The sequence below is a fragment of the Emydura macquarii genome, unplaced genomic scaffold (assembly GCF_026122565.2).
Source record: "Emydura macquarii macquarii isolate MOO-44397 ecotype Brisbane River unplaced genomic scaffold, CSIRO-AGI_Emac_v2 contig_1876, whole genome shotgun sequence".
NCBI lineage: Eukaryota > Metazoa > Chordata > Testudines > Chelidae > Emydura > Emydura macquarii.
Window position 1 is genome coordinate 10,901,459 of NW_027132013.1, and position 21,071 is coordinate 10,922,529.

Below are 21,071 nucleotides of genomic sequence, written 5' to 3' on the forward strand. Positions count from 1 at the left end.
ACAGCAATTGCACCCACTTGCTGACCCATGACTTACACCCCCATTCCCCTTACCTTTGGTTTTGGCTCCCAAGCCACATGCCATGTTGCTTTATGATGTAACACAGGATTTTATGGACCCAGTGGGAAACATAATGCTACAAATACCTATCAGCAGAGTGCTAATATATGCACAATTAGCACTGGGTTCTAGCAACAGTGAGTTTCTTTCATCCCTGGTGTAACTGAACTGATTTCAGGGGCAGCAGTTACATCAGGGATGAATTTAGCCTACTACATTTTCTCCTCCCACCTTTGTGGCAGTTCTTCATAGGCCAAAGGTGTGTGTTACAAAGAAAGGAGACTGTGGCTTCAGTAAAGCCCTTTGGATGACCCTGGTGCCCCGTCCCAATATTTGTTCACCACTTCATTTTTCCTGTTGGAATTGCGGGGGGTGGCGGGAGCCGTAGCCTGGGTCCTCCCTTCATTTACCGGGAGGGTGGGACCCTGCAGACGGTTGGGGGGAATCGACAAAGTTTTCTGGGAGAGGCAGGTGTGGGGGAGAAAAACTTGAGAACGGAGAAGAAAAGAAACTTAGGTCATCGGGGGGAAGCAAGCAACTGGTTTGCCGCGGCGGGAGGAGAACCACCGAGGCGGAAAGTGAAGGACTAAACGACTCGAAGGAGAAGGTGAGATGTGGGGGAAGCAGGACGTGTCTGCACTGTGCAGGGCTTAGGGAACAATGCGATGAAGGGAAGAAGAAAGAGCGCAGGGAAGGGAAGCGGGAGGGGAGGGGGCATTGGCGGGGAGGTGGAGCTGGCTGCAGCTGGCTACTCCAGCTCTCCCCGGCTGCTGGGCACCGGATCCGGGATCCGCACAGCGAGTCAGAGCCGAGCGGCTCAACTGACCGGAGCTCACAGGCGCTTCCTGCAGCAGCCCCGGCGGCCGGAGCTTAGCGGCTCCCGAGAGCCCCAGCTGCAACTTGTGAGCCGGCGGCCGCCGCCGCCGCCTGCGGCTCCTCGGAAAGTTGGCCCGGCTGCCGGACGGTAAGGGCTTCCCCGGCTCGCCCTGCACCCGCCCCCGCCCCGTCCCCGGGTGTGGACCCCCGGTCCTGCCCCAGTCACCCCCTCCCGCGGAGCGCTGCCCCCCCCGTCCTGCCCCAGTCACCCCCTCCCCCGGAGCGCTGTCCCCCCCACGTCCTGCCCCAGTCACCCCCCTCCCGTCCTACCCTAGTCACCCTCCCCCCCCATGGGGCACTGCTTCCCTCCCCCACCCCGCCCCGTCTGCCCGTCTACTCCCACCGTTCCCGGTGTCCTGTCCCAGTCAGCAGACACCCGGGCTGCTGCTCCCCACTGGACTGCTCTTGGTCCCTTGCTGAGGTCCTTTTTCATTCAGTTCGTCCTCCTTCCCCTCCCGCCGTGCTGCTCCATTAAATCCCCCTCCCCCCCCCGTGCTGCTGTCTCCCCAGTCCCAGGGATGCCGCTGTCCCGGACGCTTTCCAGTGTTTCCTTTGTACCTCACCGCGCCCAGCCCTCTTTTTTGCCTGGGGATAAGGGACCAAATCCAAGCCGATCTGGGCAGGAGATTGCCCCCGGGTCACTCGGGCGGCTGCAGCTTGGGATGGGTGAGAGGAACCGGGAAAGGCGTGCTGGCTCCTTTCCGCCAGACGGGGAAGGGCTGTTCCTGCGGCTCATCGCCCCCTTTGCCCCGGCAGAGGGGAGGGAAGAGGCGCCCGTGTTGGATACTGGGCTGTAGGGGCTTGGAAGTTTTCTAAGTGCCAGCGGTGCCTCCCTTGCAGTTGCCCATCTGTTTCCTTCCCATGGCTGACAGTCATAACAGAAAGGTGGTGGTAACACATCTTTCCAAGCTCAGGTTCCCAGGGGGTGGGAGAACTCTTGTATACCAAGACAGGCTGGGCCACATTCATGCCGGTTGGAACTGCACTGAATTTGGCCCTGTTGTCTTTTCTTCACGCTCGGTATGATGGGTTGCTACCTTTAACAGCTCTCTCTGCCTGAGCCTTTGCTTCGTGAATCCTGTTACCTCCCAGCAATTGCTGAACCTGTTTGTTTCTCTCAAGAGTTAGGAGGAGATTGGAACGTTCTCTCACTTAAAGCATCCGTTTCTGGTCTTGCTAACACCTGACGTTTCTGATGATCCAAGTGCCCAGATTTCTGACTCCAATCCAGTACAGAAGGAACCGTTTAATTCAAGTTTTGCTAATTCTCAAACCATAGTTTAAAGGCAGCCCAAGAGTCTTTCCCCACTTTTCACAAAAGAACCAATGCTTTTAGTGAGGTCTGACATTACTAAAATGTCATTTTTATAAAATGCACAGCAGGATATTTGCTATCATAATATGAAGTTTTGTCACCAAAAAAGTTAACTCCAACTGCCACAATAAATGAGCTGACATTTTGTGATGCATCATCCTTGCTTTTTAAATGTTGCTTGCTTGGTAATTAATATCAATTAGTCCCTTGCAGCCTTTTCCCAGCCATTAGTGAAATGTGACTGTATGTTGCATATATTTATAGCATAACAGAACATTCAAACAGGTATTATTAATAGACTATTTAGCAACATATTTCATGTAATAGCCAGTGGGCATCAGAGGGTCAACTGAAGTATATGGTAGAATGACAAGTGGCTTGCTAGATAATTCTGAGTGCTAGTTAATGCCAGATTCTGAGCTCAGTTTCACCAATATAAATCCAGGGTAAATTCACAGAAGTGAGTGGAATTACTATAGCTTTATATCAGTGTAACAGAATGTGGCCCAATGTATTTTACAGTTTTTTTCTTCCTGGTTAAGGGGTCATTAAACATTTTCATAAGAAAACAAAGTTTGTTTTCTTTCTTTGCACTAAAAATATACAAATTAATGAGAGAAAAAAAATCTAGCATTAGAACAAGTAGATATTTTACTTATTCTTTATATTAAAACATATATTAGGTTCAGAGCTGCTTCTTTCTCCTCCACTTTCTCTGGAGTACTTTTGCATAGTTGATAAAATTATTTAAACGTATGCCGGTCCCTTGAAGGCAGTTAATGTTTCTGTATTTATTGCTGCCAATGTACTATTTTTGTTGGATGCCACTGGAATACTGTAGAACACAATGGCCATAAAATTAGTTCTTTTTACTTTTAATAGACATGAAGAGGGTGGGAAAAGGAAAGGAAGGTTTTTTGTTTTGTTTTTTTAACTTCTCCAAGAAATTCCAGACTGCCAGCAAAGTCCAGTTATAATGTCTGTTGATCTTCTCACATTTTTTGCAAAGGGGAGCCTCGCTTGTGAATCATCTGGCAGCAAGAATATGGACATGTTATTGAGTTAGCCACTATTGTCAATTACCAAGGAAAAATAACCCCTGAAAGTGGAGATTCAAACAAAATATGCATTTGAGGCCCATTCATGCTCCTGTAGCAGTCAATGGGAGCAACACTGGGCTTTTAATGGTTTATTTGAATTGGGCGTCTCAGTTTGCATAGCAGGTACTTGCAGGCAAGCGATGAAATTATACTGGGATAGAATAGTTTCAGATGACATTGAGTCCAGTTTTTCCTTTGTGATTTACAGAAAAGCCCTTTATTGTCTATAATTTGCAAAGATAAAATGTCACGAGAAGATCACAAACCCTTCTCCTCTGCAAAAACCTCAAACAGGTCCACTGCAACTTAATTTCCCAAAGTGGGAGTTGAGAGGGTTCATTTTGTTTTTCAGGAAGAAGTAGGATCTGAGAGTTTGCATTTCTTTTCTGTGCTGAAAGCATCTGATGACTCTATCTCTGGATGATCTCATTTTTGGCTAGTTGAATTGTATTATCCTTTTTGGGGTGGAGCTGGGGAAAAGGGAAACAGGAATCATTGTTTGCTTATGAAAACGCTGAGCTATCCTTAATTCCATTGCCAAGGTGTGTGTGTGTGTGTGTGGTATTTGATTCAAATTCATACATGCACCATTTTAGGTTGTTTTTTAAGAGCAGAAACAGTATTTGTAATCAAGAATAACACTGCAGTTCATAAAACAAGAGCAACATCTGTTACTGTGTCTTCAATTTATTTCTCTCTTTGGAGTAGCCAAGTTGACAGTTCAGATAGTTAGGTTTAATGTCCTGTGTTGGACCTTTGGTCCAGCTTAATAGTGACTGTGAAGAATCAATAACTTTAGCTTACGTTCAACTACAGCATGTCAATAGAGGAGTGAGAAGGGTTTAAAATTGCCTTATTTCATGGAGTTAGTCCCTGTTAACAGATGATGGTGGCTGATTTTGTATTTCTGTAACCTAGTTCCATCATTCAGGCTTGCCAACTTGCTGCACTTCCAGCATCAGAACGGGCTGGCGTCTTGGATTTCTATCAGAGCTATGGTTGAACAAGCTACCAGGGTCCTTAAAGCTGTCAGAGTTAGTATTTTTCATCCTTAGCACCCTTTTATGTTAATATATCTGAAGTAGAGTACTACAGGCATTTGAAGCAGAGACATGCCATACTTAGATGTTATTTTATTATCTGTAGCCTTGCCTTCTCTTACACAGTTTGAAGTCTCTGGCCCCCCACCCCAAAAAAAAAAAAAAAAAAAAGTAGAGATGGAAAAGTGAGTTAAATGACTTTCTGTTTTTGTGAATGAATTTGCTTTCCTTTCACCTTTTCCCCTCTCTCCTCACTGCCTTATGTAGGATCCTTCCATAATTAAAATATTATGACTTTCCTTATGGTAGCCCTTCACTTGTGGCTAGGCTCCTAATTTGATGTCATTGAAAAAAAATACTAGCAGATGACATTTCATCAGTTAGTGCATGACAATTTTTTTAAAACCACAGTGCTAAGACCATATGGGCAGATAATGAGTTTAAGCTGATAAACAGTTTACAGATTTGCCCAAATAAAGGACTTTCTTCCTAGAAGACACATTTTACTTCAAAATAAATAATCTGGTTCCTCTGTTTTATTTAATTATCTCTAGTCCTGTCTTTTCTCAACCTGCTGTAGGAAAACAGACACAACTGCTTTGTGATCATCAGCTACTATAGATATAGGGCTACAACTCTTATCTCAGGGAAGGCTTGAAACAGTGTGTTCAGATACTACAGAGATGAGAGACTTAAATACATGGATGGGTGGAAGGTAGGGTGGGCCCAAGTATTTCCCATGAAGTTCTGTGATGCAGTGCAGTTACCCACACCTTGCATATAGCTCATAGCCTGCTCCGAAGAGCATACAAGCCTAAAATCCACTTGGACCTGTAGACACAGGTTGCACCTCCATATTAAGGACGAGTGACTGCACTCTATGCTAATCCTGGAAGGTTCCTAATGAAGCTCTTAATTTGGGGGACCCCCATAAGACATCTGAAAGTTAACCTCTCAATTCTTAGTGATTTCTCCAGACAAATAATATCCCCTTGTTCTCGCATGGGTTTCTCTCTCTCTCTGCTTGTCCACTATAAATAGGAAAAATAGCGAGAGTCCTGTAGCACCAGCTTATGCCTGCAGAAATTGGTTAGTCTTTAAGGTGCTACAGGACTCTTGCTGTTTTTACTGTATATAGACTAACACGGCTACCCCTCTGGAACTATAAGTAGGGCATTCAGATGTGGTTTCAGCTTGAGAAGAAATGTCTGAAATAAAGGTCAATTTATTAGTAAAAGTTAATTTGTACTAAGCATGGGGAAGAGAGGCAGGGAGAATGTTTCATAAAGCTTCCAGACTCCTGTCTTTTGACATTGTCCTAGATGTTGTGCAAATGGGGGCACTTCATAGGACGATGACCTGAGACACACACATCACAAGTGTAGGAATTCAGGCCAGAAAACCACTGGGGAAGCTGAGCTTTTCATTTTAGGGACTGTGGATTTAAAAAAAAAAAACAAAACAACACAACCACTAAACACAAGAAACTGGGTGTGCAGATTACATCACTGCCTTGCACTCACAGCATGACTGAGTCAGATTGAATATTTGCACCCATGAGTGTGTCAAGTTAGCTATCTGCATGCACAGTTACATGCTTTGGATCCACATTTGTACTAATTGTTTCTGCATTTGGACACCTAATTTTATGACAACCTTAATGTCTGTTTCCTAAAAATTACTCCCTGATTTTTTTCTTTGATCTAAATAGCAAATGTACAGATGAAAGAGACATGGTAGAATATCCAGTTTATCTCATTCTCTTCAACCAGGTTTGTTCCCTACCAAACTCCCCCAAGTGTTGTCTTGTCTGAATGACTCCACTTCTTTTCTATCATCAAATTGACCTCAGTGTTAGGAAAATTTCTTGATGTCCAGCTCTTTGCTTTCCCATGGTCAATTCCATCCTGTTTGTAACCAAGATTACTGCAGAGAAACAAAAGTATTCAGCTTTCTTTTTTACTGGTTGCAGAGCTCGGCATTCCAGTCACATCACAAACCTGCAAAACATCCTCTCTGGTTTCTTCTTTGTTCTCACTTAGTTTTTGAGGTCCTGAGCACCACGTGCAAAATGTTGAGTGATCTGAACTCTTGTTGAGACCCAGAGTGCTTAGTGCTCTGAAGTGTTGAGCCCTTAGTGCCTTGCAGTATCTGATTCCTCCAACCACCGCACTGTAGTGGCTGTTCCTTTTTGCACGTATATTACTAAGTTTTTAAGGAGCTGACATGTTTACATTAGCATAGGATGCTCTTAAACTGAAAGAAGCATCCATACAAGGAAGTTGCACTGATTAAACTAAATCATTTCTAAACCAATTTAGAGAAAAGTGTATAACATTTTTGCATAGATGAGTCCTATACAAAAAAGTATGTTCTAGTGGATACAGCTAAAAAATCTCTGATTTTAAAGGGGGGATTCACTGTTGCTTCCTTGCCACTTGCTGACTCACTATGGATATCTTTGAAACTAACAATATTCCTTGTGCAGAGTTTAAAGAAGTATGGTGCTTTTTCAGGCAATTGGGTGCTGCAAGCACACCGTATGGTGCTGTCTCACACTCTTCCTCCTCAAAGCTGGAGGCGTGAGGTAACCTAAGGACACTGTTAGGATGCTTCATTTAAAGTGTGTGTGGGAGAGGACCTTGTGGTTCAGGCTTTGAAGGAGACACCCCTATAATATATGTAGAAGGACTGCCAAATTAGGTTCAGTTACAATGATAATGACAGGGCAATGAAAGTGTTCTTAAGGTGAAGTCAATGAGAATTTTGCCACTGACATCAGTGATTATTGAACTGGATCCTTAAATGGCATAGTAATATAGAGTTTTAGCATGAGATGTAAGCAGGGAGGTGAAAGGAGTTTTGCACAGAGATTCCCTCAATTCTGCTTGAGAAACTTCTTCAGAGGGACTAGAACAAGTAGGTCACTGCATGGACTCTTGCCGGTCCTTGTTAGCTATCAGCTGCTCCAGAAACAGGTGAAATTCCTTTATTTGCTATTTATTATTATTTCACATGCTCTAATGTGGGAGTTACCAGCAACCTGATAATAAATACATACATTTCAATTTATTGATTATACAAGTTCCTCAACCTAGCTGCTGTTTAGTAAATGTTGAGAGAGATATATCCTCTCAGTGAAACATGACCGTAAGTGACATGTACAGTGTTTGGAAAGTGAATGTTGTTATCAATGTACTAAGTAGTATTCGCTTATTTTAGTATTTTTGAGGCAGCATAATTCAGTGGATAAAACACTGAATTGGGACTCAGAATCTAGATTATTTTGCTGGCTCTGACACTGATCTCCTGCATGATTTTGGGCAAATCACTTCATCTCTCTGCTTTTGTTTCCCTCTCCGCCTTTTGTCTGTCTTGTCTATTTTAAAGTACAAACTGTTTAGAACAGGGGCTGTCTCCACTATGTGTGTGTACAGCACCTAGCACAATGGGTCTCTGTTCTGAATTCTGTTCTCTGTCATCAGGCACCTCTGTAACACAAATAAATGCTAATAATTCATTATTAATTTCTTCTTATTCCTCCACCTTCCATGACTTTAGTGTCAAGTCCAACTCTTTATGACTGTCTGTTGATTTCAGTAGGAGCTGGATCAGGCCCTTTAATGTAGAAAACGGTCTATTTTGGCAGAAATTACACTTATACTGTAAAACTTTTTTTTCACTTAAGGCTCATACCCGGCTTTAAATAAGCCTCACAATGTTCCTGCCACATAGCCTTTTTATAGTCTTTTAAAGATGGATAAGCTGAGGCACAGAGACGTGAGATGACTTGCTTACTGTGATTCAGTGGCATAGTCTGGCGTGGATTCCAGAAATCCTGTTGCCCAGTCCCTCTGGCACAATACAGAGCTGTATAAACTGGAGCACTGACATTTCTGCAGCACTTTTACTTTCCACTAAACTATATGTAAACTGTAGACCTAGCAGCTTTTAAGTGGCATGATGCCAAGTTCTTAAGAAGGGTGATTTTGGTCATGTTGCTAGACATACATTTTTATGGCCCTGATACATCTGTTGGTCTTTTTTTAGTTATTATGGAAACAGTTACTATATTTACTTTCTGTGAAAAGCTCAGTGTATGACAGTTAAATGCAGAAGGAATTTTAAAGTGATAGTTAGGGATTGTACTAAATGATGGTGCCTGGCATTTCTTAAAGAAAACATACTAAACGAAGAGAATGGCAGCGTGCCTGTTATTGAAACGTGATGCTCACAGAGCATCCATGTTTCAAACTGTAATGTACGTGGTGTGGGCAAAAAACATGGGATTTTTTTGCTTCTCCCTTTGCTTCTCTCTCTTGCGGACAAAGAGTGCCAGATCTACTTTTAGCTCTCAACCCATTTGTGGTCTGATTTTGAGAAATGCTGAGCAGCCACATATCCCATTGAAGTCAGTGGGAGCTGCAGGGGTACCTCACCTCTGAAAATCAGAGCCAAGATATCTTGGGTTGGGCACCCTAAAAATCAGTACTTACTTTTGAAAACTTGGGCCCTATCAGAGAGATGGCACTGTGAAAGCTGTGCAGTGGATTTGTGAAATGGCATCAGGGTCACTCTCAAACCATGTCGGCATTTTGTCCATAATCCTCATTTGAAAACTGATCATTTTCTGGTTTCAGTATTTTATGGTAGTGAATGGTGAGGTTCCAGTAGGGAGTGAGATGAATTTGAGTCTGTGCTGAAGGATAGTTGAGAGAGAAGGCTTGGGAACAATTTACAGAACAAATCTGGGTGTTGAATCTCAGGACCTGATCCTGCTCGGTGCAGTGTGCCTGAGTAATTCCTGATGAGTTAGGTGGGAATAGAGGGCTCTCAGAACCTCATGAAACTTCAGATCCTATGGGAATAGGTGTGGGGGCCTAGACAGCACCTCTGGAAAGGCCCTGTTTTATCTGAATTACTGTTTAATAGAAGATAAAAATAAAATCTGAAGCTAAAACACTTCCTCACACTTGTGCTGTGGATGCGCAGAATTTGATGATGGTTTTCGCAGGCACTGGTATAGCTCATTGAATGGGATCTTGTTCCAGCTCCTTGAGCTTTTGATAATTTAACACCTTTCTATAATATGTCACCCTGGACACACAGTCCTGAGAAAAAGATTTCAAGACTGATACGCACGTAAATGCACAGTGGTGCCTGGCCAATTAAAGAAGAATCTTTGTGTTTTTAAGTGTGTGAAAGGACGTTTCAGTCACGGGTGACAGTCTGGAGAGATTAAGGAGTAATAGGGTTTTCTGGAGTATGGCAGGATTAAGAGTTTTCTAACAGCACAGAAAGGAGCAGAAGCTTTAGTACTTCACATTCTGTAAGTTTTCTGCTTTGGCTATGTTGTGATTGTAGCAGGGAGAGTTGGATAGGAAAAATCAGAACTTAGTTTTTTTAAAAACCTCCAATTTTTTGAAAATTTGCTGTTAATGTTTTCAAGCTTTACTCCTTCCCTATGCATCTTGGATTGTTCACGGATCCCCATGATGTAACACCGATCAAGAGTGGCAACAAAGTGTAGCTGTGCCCATGGGTAGCGCAGACTAATGGGGTTGAAAGTCCAGTCCTTTCTCAGCACTGATTAGCACTCTCAGCATGCAATGGGAAACATGTTCTGGGCTCTGGATGGGGAACCAGGGGCACCTAAATTCAAATCCTAGGTCTGATGCAGAATTCCCCCGGGGCCGTGAACAAGTCACATCACATCTCTGTGCATCTGTTTCTCCAGCTGTAAAAATGAGCATAGTATCCCAGTCTTAGGGCTGCTGGGAGAATTCTAGTTAGTTCTTCTCTGTAAAGTGGCTTGATGATGAAAAGTGCCATGGTCTGTTTGCAAGTGCAGAAGGCTATGATGTCATAAACCATGGGCTTGTGACTTCACAGCAGGAAAAGGCAAAGCTGAGCTGATTGGGAGGGAGCCCTTGCGGTCTACAGAAACACAGTATGGGGAAACTCACCCCACTATTCTCCGTGTGATCTTATGCTCCATTTCAACTCTTAGCATAGGGCCTAAATGGATCTGCTTGGAGCTTTGTGCAAGCTGTCTGCACCTTCCCCTCCCGCCCCCAAAGTGATAAGATTTTTCTTAGGGTGTCCCATTGTCTTTTATGTTCTATTTAATCTCTCAGCTCCCTGGGTCCCAGCACCTTGTCATTCGTTGTGCTTTATACAGTACAATCTGAGCACTTAAAAAGTAATAAATATTAATAATAGGGTTCTTTGAACCAGTAGACTTTTTGCTGCTTAAACTCACCTGGTCCTGCTGCTTATCCTCTATTAAAAGTTATTATAATCCTCTGATTGTGACACCGTAATAACTTCCATAGCAATGGAAGGGAATGTGACATAGAGGATTATAGCTTCATGTGGGGAAGCAGCCTCTGGAGCAGACAGACCTCGAAAGATGCTGCTTTCCATTCAGACATTCCCTTGCAATAAAGAACAAGGAGTAGAAAATATGATCTGGGAGCAGAACTGTTCATCTGAATAGTACTTTTCAAACAGTTTTCCATAAGGTGTCAGCGACCCTTTTATGATAATCCTGTGTCATGTGTTAGATACTTTTATGAAAGAAGAAAATTTCTTCTTAGGAAATATAATACTTTTAAAAAAGACTACATTTTTAGTGACGCTTTGAGCCTGCTTGTGAGAAGAAAGCATCTCAAATCAAGATGATGGATTGCTCATTTGAGATCCTTCTGTGACATTCCCCTGTGTTCTTTTTTAATTCCCCCTGCAGAGAGTTACACTGTTTAGTTCTTTAAGTGGAATGGAAGGGTAAGCCACTGTTCACTCCCAGTTGAATAAATACTATCATCCACATAATGGATGGGCCAGGCTCCAAAGCTAACTTCCCCCCACTCTTGGACTGCCTTAGAAATCGCATGGGGTGGGGTGGGAGTAAAGTAAACAGGAATGAAGTGTGTGTGTGTGTGTTTTCTCCACTCCCCCCCACCCTTCATTCCCCTCCTCTCATCTATTTAATAATTTAAACTTCTGGCTGAGGAGAAATAAGCAGACAGCCCAGTGCAGGATATGAGGTATTTGGGCAAACTTTAGGAAGCCAAAGAGGTTTGTTCTACATGGTGTCAGCTAGCACTTGTCCAGAGGAGCTGGGTGGTGCCTAAACAGAAATTCTGATGGGTGTGTTGCTTTCAGGGTCTCAGAGACAAGCCATCAGAACAAGCCATGCTAGTAACTATTTGGGGTTTCCTCCCAGGCAGGCCTGATCTTTCCTCTCTAGCTCTAGATTTTTGACACCACTGGATTCTGTGTTTATTGCAAGGTGGAGGGAGGAGGCATTTTTGTGGGAGCACACCTCTCTGAGCTAAGTGCTAGATACTGCATGGAGGAGAATGACTGTGTCTAAAGCAATTACGGTGTTTTTTTTTGCGAGAGTCAGGATGGTGCATGTGGGAGATTGGTAGCTGAAGGATGAAAAGGCTTCTCAACTCCCCACTCTCTTCTAGGACTGTTGTTAGAAAAGGAACTTTAGTAGTCAAGGAAAATACCGCTGGATGTGCCTGGGCCATTGATGTTGGGCAGGGTCTGCAAAATAATGCTTATAGCAGGAGGTGAGCTTCTTGGAATGCATAAAATTCTCTTAATCTGGTGTGACCCCCAGTGCATTGGGACAAAGGGGTAGGGTAAAGCAGAGTTTGAGCAATTAGTCCTACCCCCCACTCTTCCCTCCCACTTTTTTTTTTTTTTTTTTTTTTTTTTTTTGAGGAAAGGAGAGAAGTGTTGTCCCCACTTCCTGTCCTCAAAGGCCCTGCTATACATTGGCTCCCTCAGGAGAAAGAAGCCACTGGAGGTATCGAGTAAGGCTAGGCTCACATTTACCCCGAAGGGCTTAGTTTTCTGCCCTACACCCCAGTTTTGAGGAACTTCTTGACCTGGAGATTTTGGGACAAGTCAGCCACCCAAATCCTGATCTCCTGAGTTCTTCCACCAGATTCCTTGGCTGGCCGCAGCTGAAATCTTTCAGCTGTTCCCTTGCAGTACATGTGCATCTGAATCATATGCACTAGGCACATGCTTGAGCTGTGATTGTATCAAAATTCCACTCTGCCTTTTTTGGGAGGATGAACAAAACACGCCTGTTTGGTTTTAAACTGCACATTGCAAGGGCTAAAACAGAACACTCCTTTTAAAGACAAAATATTCCAGGCTGTTGCAATGTAACTGAGTTTAGATAAAAGACCATCCCTGTTTCTAAGTAGACAAGTGCATCCACAATGGTCTCTTCAGACCTGTTTTGGAAAGTTTTTTTGTCGTTCTGTGGCAAGGGAGGGGAGGATTCTGAGCCTGTCTCTTTCCTTCCCTTTGTCCTTCCAGCCAGAAATGTATATGGTGTGTAGTAAAGTATGTAATATAGTCGAGCAACTTCTGGACATGCTGGAGATTCAGGCCAAGTTAAAAAATCTGAATGTCCCAGAAAAACCTGTAAACTAAGCCTATGGATACCCTTTGTATGCAGAGAGATACTATGGCATCCCTACAAAACCCTGGTAGGATCTTAGGGGAAAGGAGATGGGAGGGTGCTAGTGATAATAGCCAACAGTGGAAAAGCAATAAGGAACAGAGGGTTTCAAGAAAGAAGTGAAATGTAAGCCATTGTAGCAATAAATGACTTTTCCAGATATTCGGTGTGTTGTGGACATTAATAATATAATCCTCACAGCACCGAGCAAGGTGGGCAGAGTGGTTGCCATGAAAAGGGCAATGTTTACTATCAGTTTCTGCACTGTGAAATCTCAGACCCAAGAGTTTCTCTGTTATCTCAAGATTCCACTCTGCACTAACTCGTAATGGTGAAAGTGTAAGTATTACCCCCATTTTAAAGATAGAGAAATGAAGGCAGAGTGGTCTAGAGATTTGCCTAAGGCCATCCAGAAAGTGACTATCATGGTTCCTGATACTCCTGTGCACTTTCGGTCCCCTAGAACATGCCATCTCTGTATGGAGAGCTCTTATGACTATCTGTCCAGCCCTCTCCCGCATACAGAATAGGAAACTAGTACAGGAGAAACTATCATTTTTTAGTCAGGGCTTTGAAGCTAAGATCCATATGTGGGAAAACCATGGGCCTTTTGAATAGGGAAATCTGTTTTTCTTTGGGATGTACTTGCAACAAGAGCACTCCTGGAGAAATGGAGAAATTACTTTCTATGGGATGACTCCGGATTACACCAGTGTGATAGAGAGTAGAGTTTGGCCGTAGGTCATTTTTTCCATCTTTCCCACCCCTGCTGTATCCATTTTGGGTCATATTCTGTGCACTCACCCTGGTTGCTGTTATGTATTTTTAAATACATTCATTAATAAAGGTTTGTAATCTTTTTTCAGGGTGAGGGAAGGGATGTGAGGACATTGTGTCTAGTGAGGAAAATATTTCTGGAAAATTGGGTGTTTTGGATTCACTTTTGTTTGCAGAGAAACTCTGCATTAATTATACATCAAACTGGAATGTGGATATGCAGCAGTAATAAGTCTGTGGGGCTTCTACAGATAACTCCTAGAACACAGGCCATGCTGATTTCCCTAATTAATAAGTGACAGAGTCATTTTCAGAGTTGCTGCCAGTCTGATCTGCACTAGTGAGGAGTTTCTTGTAGAATCTCATGAGTCTCAAGAGATTCAGCAGAAGTGGCCAAAGAGGAATCTGAGCAGGGCAAAACTGCCTCCCATGAAGTCCTTCTATCTGGCCTGCAGGCATGCTCCTGTTTAACACAAAACTGAAGCCTTCAGGTCTCTCAGCATGTAACAGTGGTACTCTGATCCAAGTGGACCACTGCACACTTGACCTGCTTCTGGATGCCATGCCTCCTTATTCATTAAAAGGATAGCTTCAATCTGCTCCATTTTACAGCAGTGAGGTTTAGCCCTCCAGCTTCTGCCAAGTTTCCTGAGGCGGACAAAGCTTGGTCACTCCTGATTTTATGGATGACTGTGCTGTTTCTCTGGTGCTTTCATTTATTTCACTGTCTCTGGGTCTTTTTTCTTTTTACTGTAGGGAATTCTGACTTGTAGTAAAACTAGAGTCTGTCTAGACTCTGTATTGCTTAGTAAGGAAGAGGTGAAACACATACAGCCAATATAAACTGATGATACAGTAATTTTCGGCCCCTTCCAATAGGTCTAAATGGATTCTAAAAGGGATTCAATTTATTAGCAACATGTTACTATGTATAAATTCCTGGAGGTAAATCAGTGATTGACTGGTAGATAATAAAATGGTGCAGTGTGCACAGATTGGGCAGAGATCTGAAGTCGCCATGTTCTAGCCTATGAAACCAAACCTGTTGTTTGGAGTCCATACGTGTCAGACATAGCACCTTGATGTTGTGTTGTAGTCCCTGTTTTACTGTGTGACATCGGCTCAGATGGTCACTTATTCAGGAATCCAAACTGGTGAGACAAGGCGAGTTTGGATTTGCTAAAGATGAGACTAGTTTGAGCCTGTGCTCAATGCCCTGTGTAAAAGCTAGTGACCACAGCCAGGTTGAGCGCCCAAAATCACTAATTACTTTTGAAAGTCTTGGCCCTGGATTCTATTCCTGGCTCTGCCACAGACATTCTATGTGACCTTAGGCAAGTCACTTTAGGATTGGATTTTCTCGGGGATTTATACATCTATTTGCATCTTTTAGGTGCCTAAATAACTTTGAAAATCTGACCCTTAGTCACTCTGCCTCAGTTCCTCAGCTGTAAAATAGGGATGATGCTTCTTTCTCACACCCTTTCTTGTCTATTGAGATTATAAACTCTTCTGGATATGAACAGGCTCTTGGGGCTTGTCTACATAGGAAAGTTTTATCAGTTTTAATGAGCTAGTTAAATGCTGTAGTTATACTGCAGTAATTCCCCATGTGAGTGCTCTTATTTCAGAATGAGTGGCTTTTTTGATTTAGCTTAACCCCCTTCCAAAGCATCAAAAGATGCACTGTAAAAATAGGCACTCTAATTCTGAAATAAGACTGTTCACCCAGGGAGTTATATTGATATAACTATACTGGTTTAAATTCGCACCTTAGTTTATATCAGTCCAGCTTTCCCGTGTTTTGTAGCAGACTGATCTTTCTACTTATTGATTTTATCACTGATGAAACTTGACCAGAAAGGGAGAAAATCTCTTGGCAACTACATCCAGTAACCTGCGTTTTGAAGCCCTTCCCACATGGTACTCTTTCTGAGAGTAGAACTTGTTAATGTCTGGTTTCACATTCAAAAGAGCAGCATAGCTTTAGGTTCTGAATAATTGTATTTATATCTTAGGTACTTATATGGGCCCCATTACCATAGTATCTGAGTGCTTTACACTTTTCAGTAAATTTATTTTCACAACCTGCTCCACCCCTATTTTACAGTTAGGAAACTAAGGTACAGAGGGTGACTGCCTGTGGTCAGATAGGAAGCGTCTGGCAGGAAATTCAGTCTGGGTCTTCCAAATCCCACACTAGCACCTGAAATACTAAACCATCCCTCCTTATTTTTTTTAACAGTAATTGGAACAAATTCTGCTTCCAGAGATGGTTCTGACCTTTTAGCCACATAGAAAGCCAAATCCTGCAGTCCTCTTCCCATCCTCATGAGAGCAGAAGTCCCATTGACCTCAGTGCGGTTTTTAAGCTGTACCATCCTTTCAGATGAAAAATTGTACAGTGTATTCGCTAACAAACTGGGAATGCCCTAGACTTAATGGTGCATGGCTCTCGGAAAATTCAACCATGACCACTGCATGGATAGAATCCTAACCAAAGCTGCACAGCAGATGTAACCCTTCCTAAACTCATGTTTCCCCCCTCAGTAATGCTATCATAGATGGTTGCTTGTGGTGGCTGCTGGTGTGTTGCTGTAAGGTTGCATGATGGTTTATTATATAGGCAGTTTTAACATGCCCATCACCACAGTAGGGGTTGCTGGGTTGCTAATGCCAATATACCACAGGAACTGAAGCTCTTAAAAAATATTTTAAAAGTTAAGGCTTTGATCATGTGAGGTGCAGAGCAGCCACAATTCCCTGTGATTCAGAATCAGGCCTGAAGGGATTGAGCTGCAGAAGTGCTGAGCTCTCACAACTTCCTCTGAAGTCAGTGGGAGCTAGGTGCTCAGCACCTCTGCAGATCAGCTCCTGGGAGTGTGCAGTTTGAGCAGTGGTGCACGGATGCCAGAATCATTGAGGGCTTCGTGGTGTATGAGAAGAACCACATGAGTTTAATCAGATCTCCCTATAGCTGTTTGTTAATTAAACCCAAGCTGCTGTACATGTTCTTTCTGACAGGAGGTGCCATGCATCTCTGGAACTATGGTACTCTGTTTTTCCTCTTGCAAACTTAAGCCTTCCAGCCTGGCAGTTCCTTGGAGCCTTTTATCAAGGTATTAAAGAGCAGAAAACATGGTGGTTGCCTCAAGCTGAGGAGGAAATGCTGTACTTGAAGGATTAATTTCAGTGCAATGAATTTTAAAGACTTCTTGTTATACATGTTGTGGAAAGCTATCAAAATGCTAATGGTTCTGATGTCTTACCTCCAGCAGACTTTCATTTAACCCTTTCAATATTTGGAATATTTGTAAGGGGTGTGTATGGGGGGCAGGGAATAACTTAGTTTAATTGCACAAAGATAGTCCAATGAGTTACCAAAAAGTAAGTTTTACAGCAGTGGTTCCAAACCTGTGGTCCGTGGACCCCTGGTGGGCCGCGAGGCTGCTACAGGGGGTCGCAGAAAAGAAAAATATATAACATCCTCACCAAGGAAATGTACAATTTCAAATAAAATTAGTAGCATGCGGTGGTCCGCAAAAAGTTTGGAGGTTGAAAAGGGGTCCACACACTCGAGAAGGTTGGGAACCACTGTTTATAGCATTTGACCCAGATTTTCCATTCGCACCAGTTTTGCACCAGTGCAAATCTTTTGACTTCAGTGGAGTTACTCCTGATTACATCAGTTTAAGTGAGAGAGGAATCAGGCCTGAAGTTAGCAGCTTGGAGAATTGTATCGCTTAAAGGTGAAATAATCATGACCTTCTAGACAACAGAGCTGTCCTGATCTCTTGATAGAACAAGGAATGTGTGGACTCTACAAGGTTTGTTTGTCAATGGGGTTTATGAATTGAGCCCTGCTGCTTGGTTCACAGGGGTTGGAAGTGGATTAATCTCTCTGAAGGTTGGATTGGAGGTGTGATCTTGAAGTTAGACCTCCATGGAAACCTCTAAGCCACTGCTCCAGGATCTTCTCTCCTTATTTTTGATGCCTTTAGCTGTTGTCCCCTGGCTCATGTCAGGGGGCAAGGTTTACCCACTTAATTCATATCTGCTGAGCACACAAGCTGGAGCTAAGGTTCATGAATGCTTCACACCTTGAACACATTTATGAGAGTTTGAGGTTTTTGGCACATATTTTGCTCAGCTCTAGATGGGATGACTGTTGATTCACATTTTAATACAAAATAGCATCTTGTACGTGTTGGAGAGCTTCCCTCTTAAACCAGGGGTGCCCAACCTACGGCTCACAGGCCATACACAGCCCACCAGAGGGTTTCATAAGGTCCACAGCCTGCTTCAACATCATGTTAGTTTACACACATGTGTAAACAGACAATACTGTACCTAGAAATAACCTATCTAAATATGAAACAAGCTGAACTTAAGATTTAAAGTCCCCTGTATTGATTTCTATTTTATTAAAATATGTAGAATCTGTTAGGCCCACACAAGATTGTGGTCAGGTTTATGTGGTCCTCCTGTGTAATAAGGTAGAGCACCATTGTCTTAAACCATAATCTGCAGTTTGAAATAGAGCAGAGTCTGGGCACTTCAGTTTATTGAACATACAGCAGACCTCTGCACATCCCCAAGCCTCCGTTTTCTGAAATGGCTACACATAAGTATGTCATTTCCTGACCAGCATTTGCAGCCCCATTTGATCTATAAAACCTGCACAAACAAGTTTGGTCCTCAGTGGTTCTGGAGGTGTGAAAGTCTCTCTTGTTCTGTATCTCTGTCAGGAAGATAAACCAAGCAACAGAATAATTGTCTGCTGAAACTGTGCCACTCCCTGACATACCTTCCTGCAGCATATCCTCTCTGTAATGTATGTAAATGCCAGTACATGGACATCAATTAAAATACAGACAATTAGCATCCCAGGAGGGAACTTTTGGACAGTTGCTTTTGGGGTTTTGGTTGTGTTATTGACACATCTGTGTAACCCTTCAGAGGTCCCATGAACATTATGGTTTGGAGCCAGTTAAATACTTGGATCACTTTGGAAATATAAATAGCATAGACTGTGAGTGATTGTAAACCCTTGGGATTGTGTCATTCCATTAACCCTCCATGAAATATGCTGGAACAATGGATTTGTCTGTGTATACCTTTAATCATGCCTCACCAAGCAATTTCAGCCTCGCGGGGGGATCGAATGGTGAATTCAAAATCACCGAGCCTGACAGAGTTATGTTCACCATTAAGTCATTCACCTTTAGGTTTCAATAGACTTTGTACTAGAAAATTTTTTTAAAGCTAGTTTACCATTAAATGTTAGGTTTATATCAGCTTCCTTCTTGACTCCTCACTTCAGAGCAGCAACATGGTTTTACCTAGCTACTGTTCTCCCTATTCTATGCCTGGCTAATAGGCCTGCTAGTTCATTCCACTTTGGTGTAGGCCTGGGACTGGTGGGAGGAGGAATGCAGCAAAGATTTTTTTTTTCAGGTAGCACAAGGTATTATAGCAGTCAGCAATGGGAAGAAACCAAGCAAAGAGAAACAGACTGAATATCAGTGAGATTCTGTAAAAATTGAGGAATAGTTACTTCCCTTCTACTGTCTCATTTCTCACCCCCTCTTCCCCACCCACCAAAAAAGTAGTAGATTCTGTTTCATTTGGGACATTTTAAAACTGAAGCCGACAGGACACTAAAGAGCAGGCTTTAGGGAATAATTCTGCTTTGTCTGGGATTGGGTCATGTGGAAGCTGTAAATGATTTAAAGATCAGGATGCTTTGAGCACAGTACCGAAAATCAGGAACTCATGAAATCCAACCACACAGTTGACACTCACTTCCTGTGTGGCCTTGGGCAAATCATTGAATTTAATTACATTTTCAATAAAAAAACTATTAGTCTAGATGGAGGAGAACCAATAGACTTAATGTGTCAGTGAAACTGGGTTGGTCAATTTAACTTTTATTTATTGTCAGTTTCCATTGGGTTACACTTTCTGATTCTTGCACTTTGCAGAATGGTAACAATGTATGGATTTAGATACTGAAACCATTTCCCTCTGGAATTTTTATATTTCATGGGAGGAACATCTTCAGCTGAGATGCTTTGTAAAAGCTTGGGGTGTGTTTTGTTTCATGTATTATGTCTTATTTGATTTGAAAATTATACACATCTGTTTAAAAATACCAAACCTATCGTGGACAAGCAACAAACAGTTTTGACCACAATATCCTAGACTGCTATGCCATTTCCCTTTCAGATACCTGAACCTCAGTAACTACCTAGCAATCTACCCTTGCAGTTTATATATATATATATATATATATATATATATATGTATGTTAATGGGGGTGGGTAGGGTAAGGAAGGAGGAGGTTATAGAGTGAATATGGGGAAGGAAGGTTTAGGAGTTTAGGAGGTTTACATGACACCACACCCCCTACTTCTGTGGTTAACTGACCAGTTGATTTCTGCAGATTAAATATTAAACACAAAAGGAAAAATCTAAACATTTCTGAGGAAATATTATCTTGAAGTTGCACTCTGAAATGGGCCTGGGAGGCATCATTACCAAGCTGATGAGACAGTTGGAGATGTGCACACATGCTCTGGTAACCGTGTTTAATAGATGGGCTGACTGGCACAGTATGTCCCTGGGAGAGAACAGTGCAGGTGTTGAGATGGAGCATAGACCTGCTCCGATTGCTTCATTAAGAGCTGTCCTTGGGAGGTGTCTCAGTGCAGAGCAGAGCGGGAATGCTGCTGGCTTTTTCATTATTGTTGTTTTTAATTGCATGGGTAATTTGAAAAGCCCAGCCTCTCTTTTTGTATGGATGGAATGTTTGACATGCACCATTGCTATTTGTCAGGCACTACAGATCATGCATCCTGCAGCTGTCAGCCTGGTGCATGTGTATGAATTTGCACCTACAAGGGGAGATAAAGGAACCTATACCTTATGCTACTTTTACAGGATATGCTAAACTGCAAACTGTGTCCAGCCCATTGCATTGCTCCTTTGGATGAACATTGTGGCACCTGATACGGTGCACAATTTGGGTGGGTGGGAGGGAGGGAGGAACGATCTTTCTCTCCTCCCTCTTTGAGAAATTGGGGTTTGGAATACCCACTCTTGCCCTCTCCATGTTTGAGTGGAACAAGGTGCTTTATGGTTGGGTGGCTGGTCTCCACCTTTTCAGAATTAGTGGGACGTGACAGGGAAGCAAACTAAAAGATTGATCTCGTCCCCCAGTAAAATACATGGAAAAATTCCTTCTCGTGTTTTGTGTTGTGACTTGCATAATCTGGAATGAGGTTGGTGGGTCTTAGCCCACCTACTGTTGGACAGGTGTCCGTATCACACAAACCCACCTCTGCAGCTGGCCCTAACTGCCCTCATTGGCAGCCTCTGTGGAGAAACCAAGGACTGAATGGACCAAGCAG

At 42.9% G+C, this 21,071-nt stretch overlaps 1 protein-coding gene across 3 annotated transcripts in view; it reads left to right on the plus strand.

Moving 5' to 3' along the window:
* Positions 1-564: 564 nt before the first annotated feature.
* The window catches only part of TSPAN18 (tetraspanin 18), a 171,391-nt gene continuing 150,884 nt past the window's right edge, over positions 565-21,071 (plus strand). The window contains exon 1 of one of the 3 annotated variants that reach the window (XM_067557600.1): positions 565-667. The gene's annotated coding sequence lies outside the window, so the exon portion shown is untranslated. Of the gene's footprint in view, positions 668-884; positions 1,025-21,071 lie in introns of those variants that run through there. The other 2 variants (XM_067557598.1, XM_067557599.1) reach the window with 2 other exon arrangements.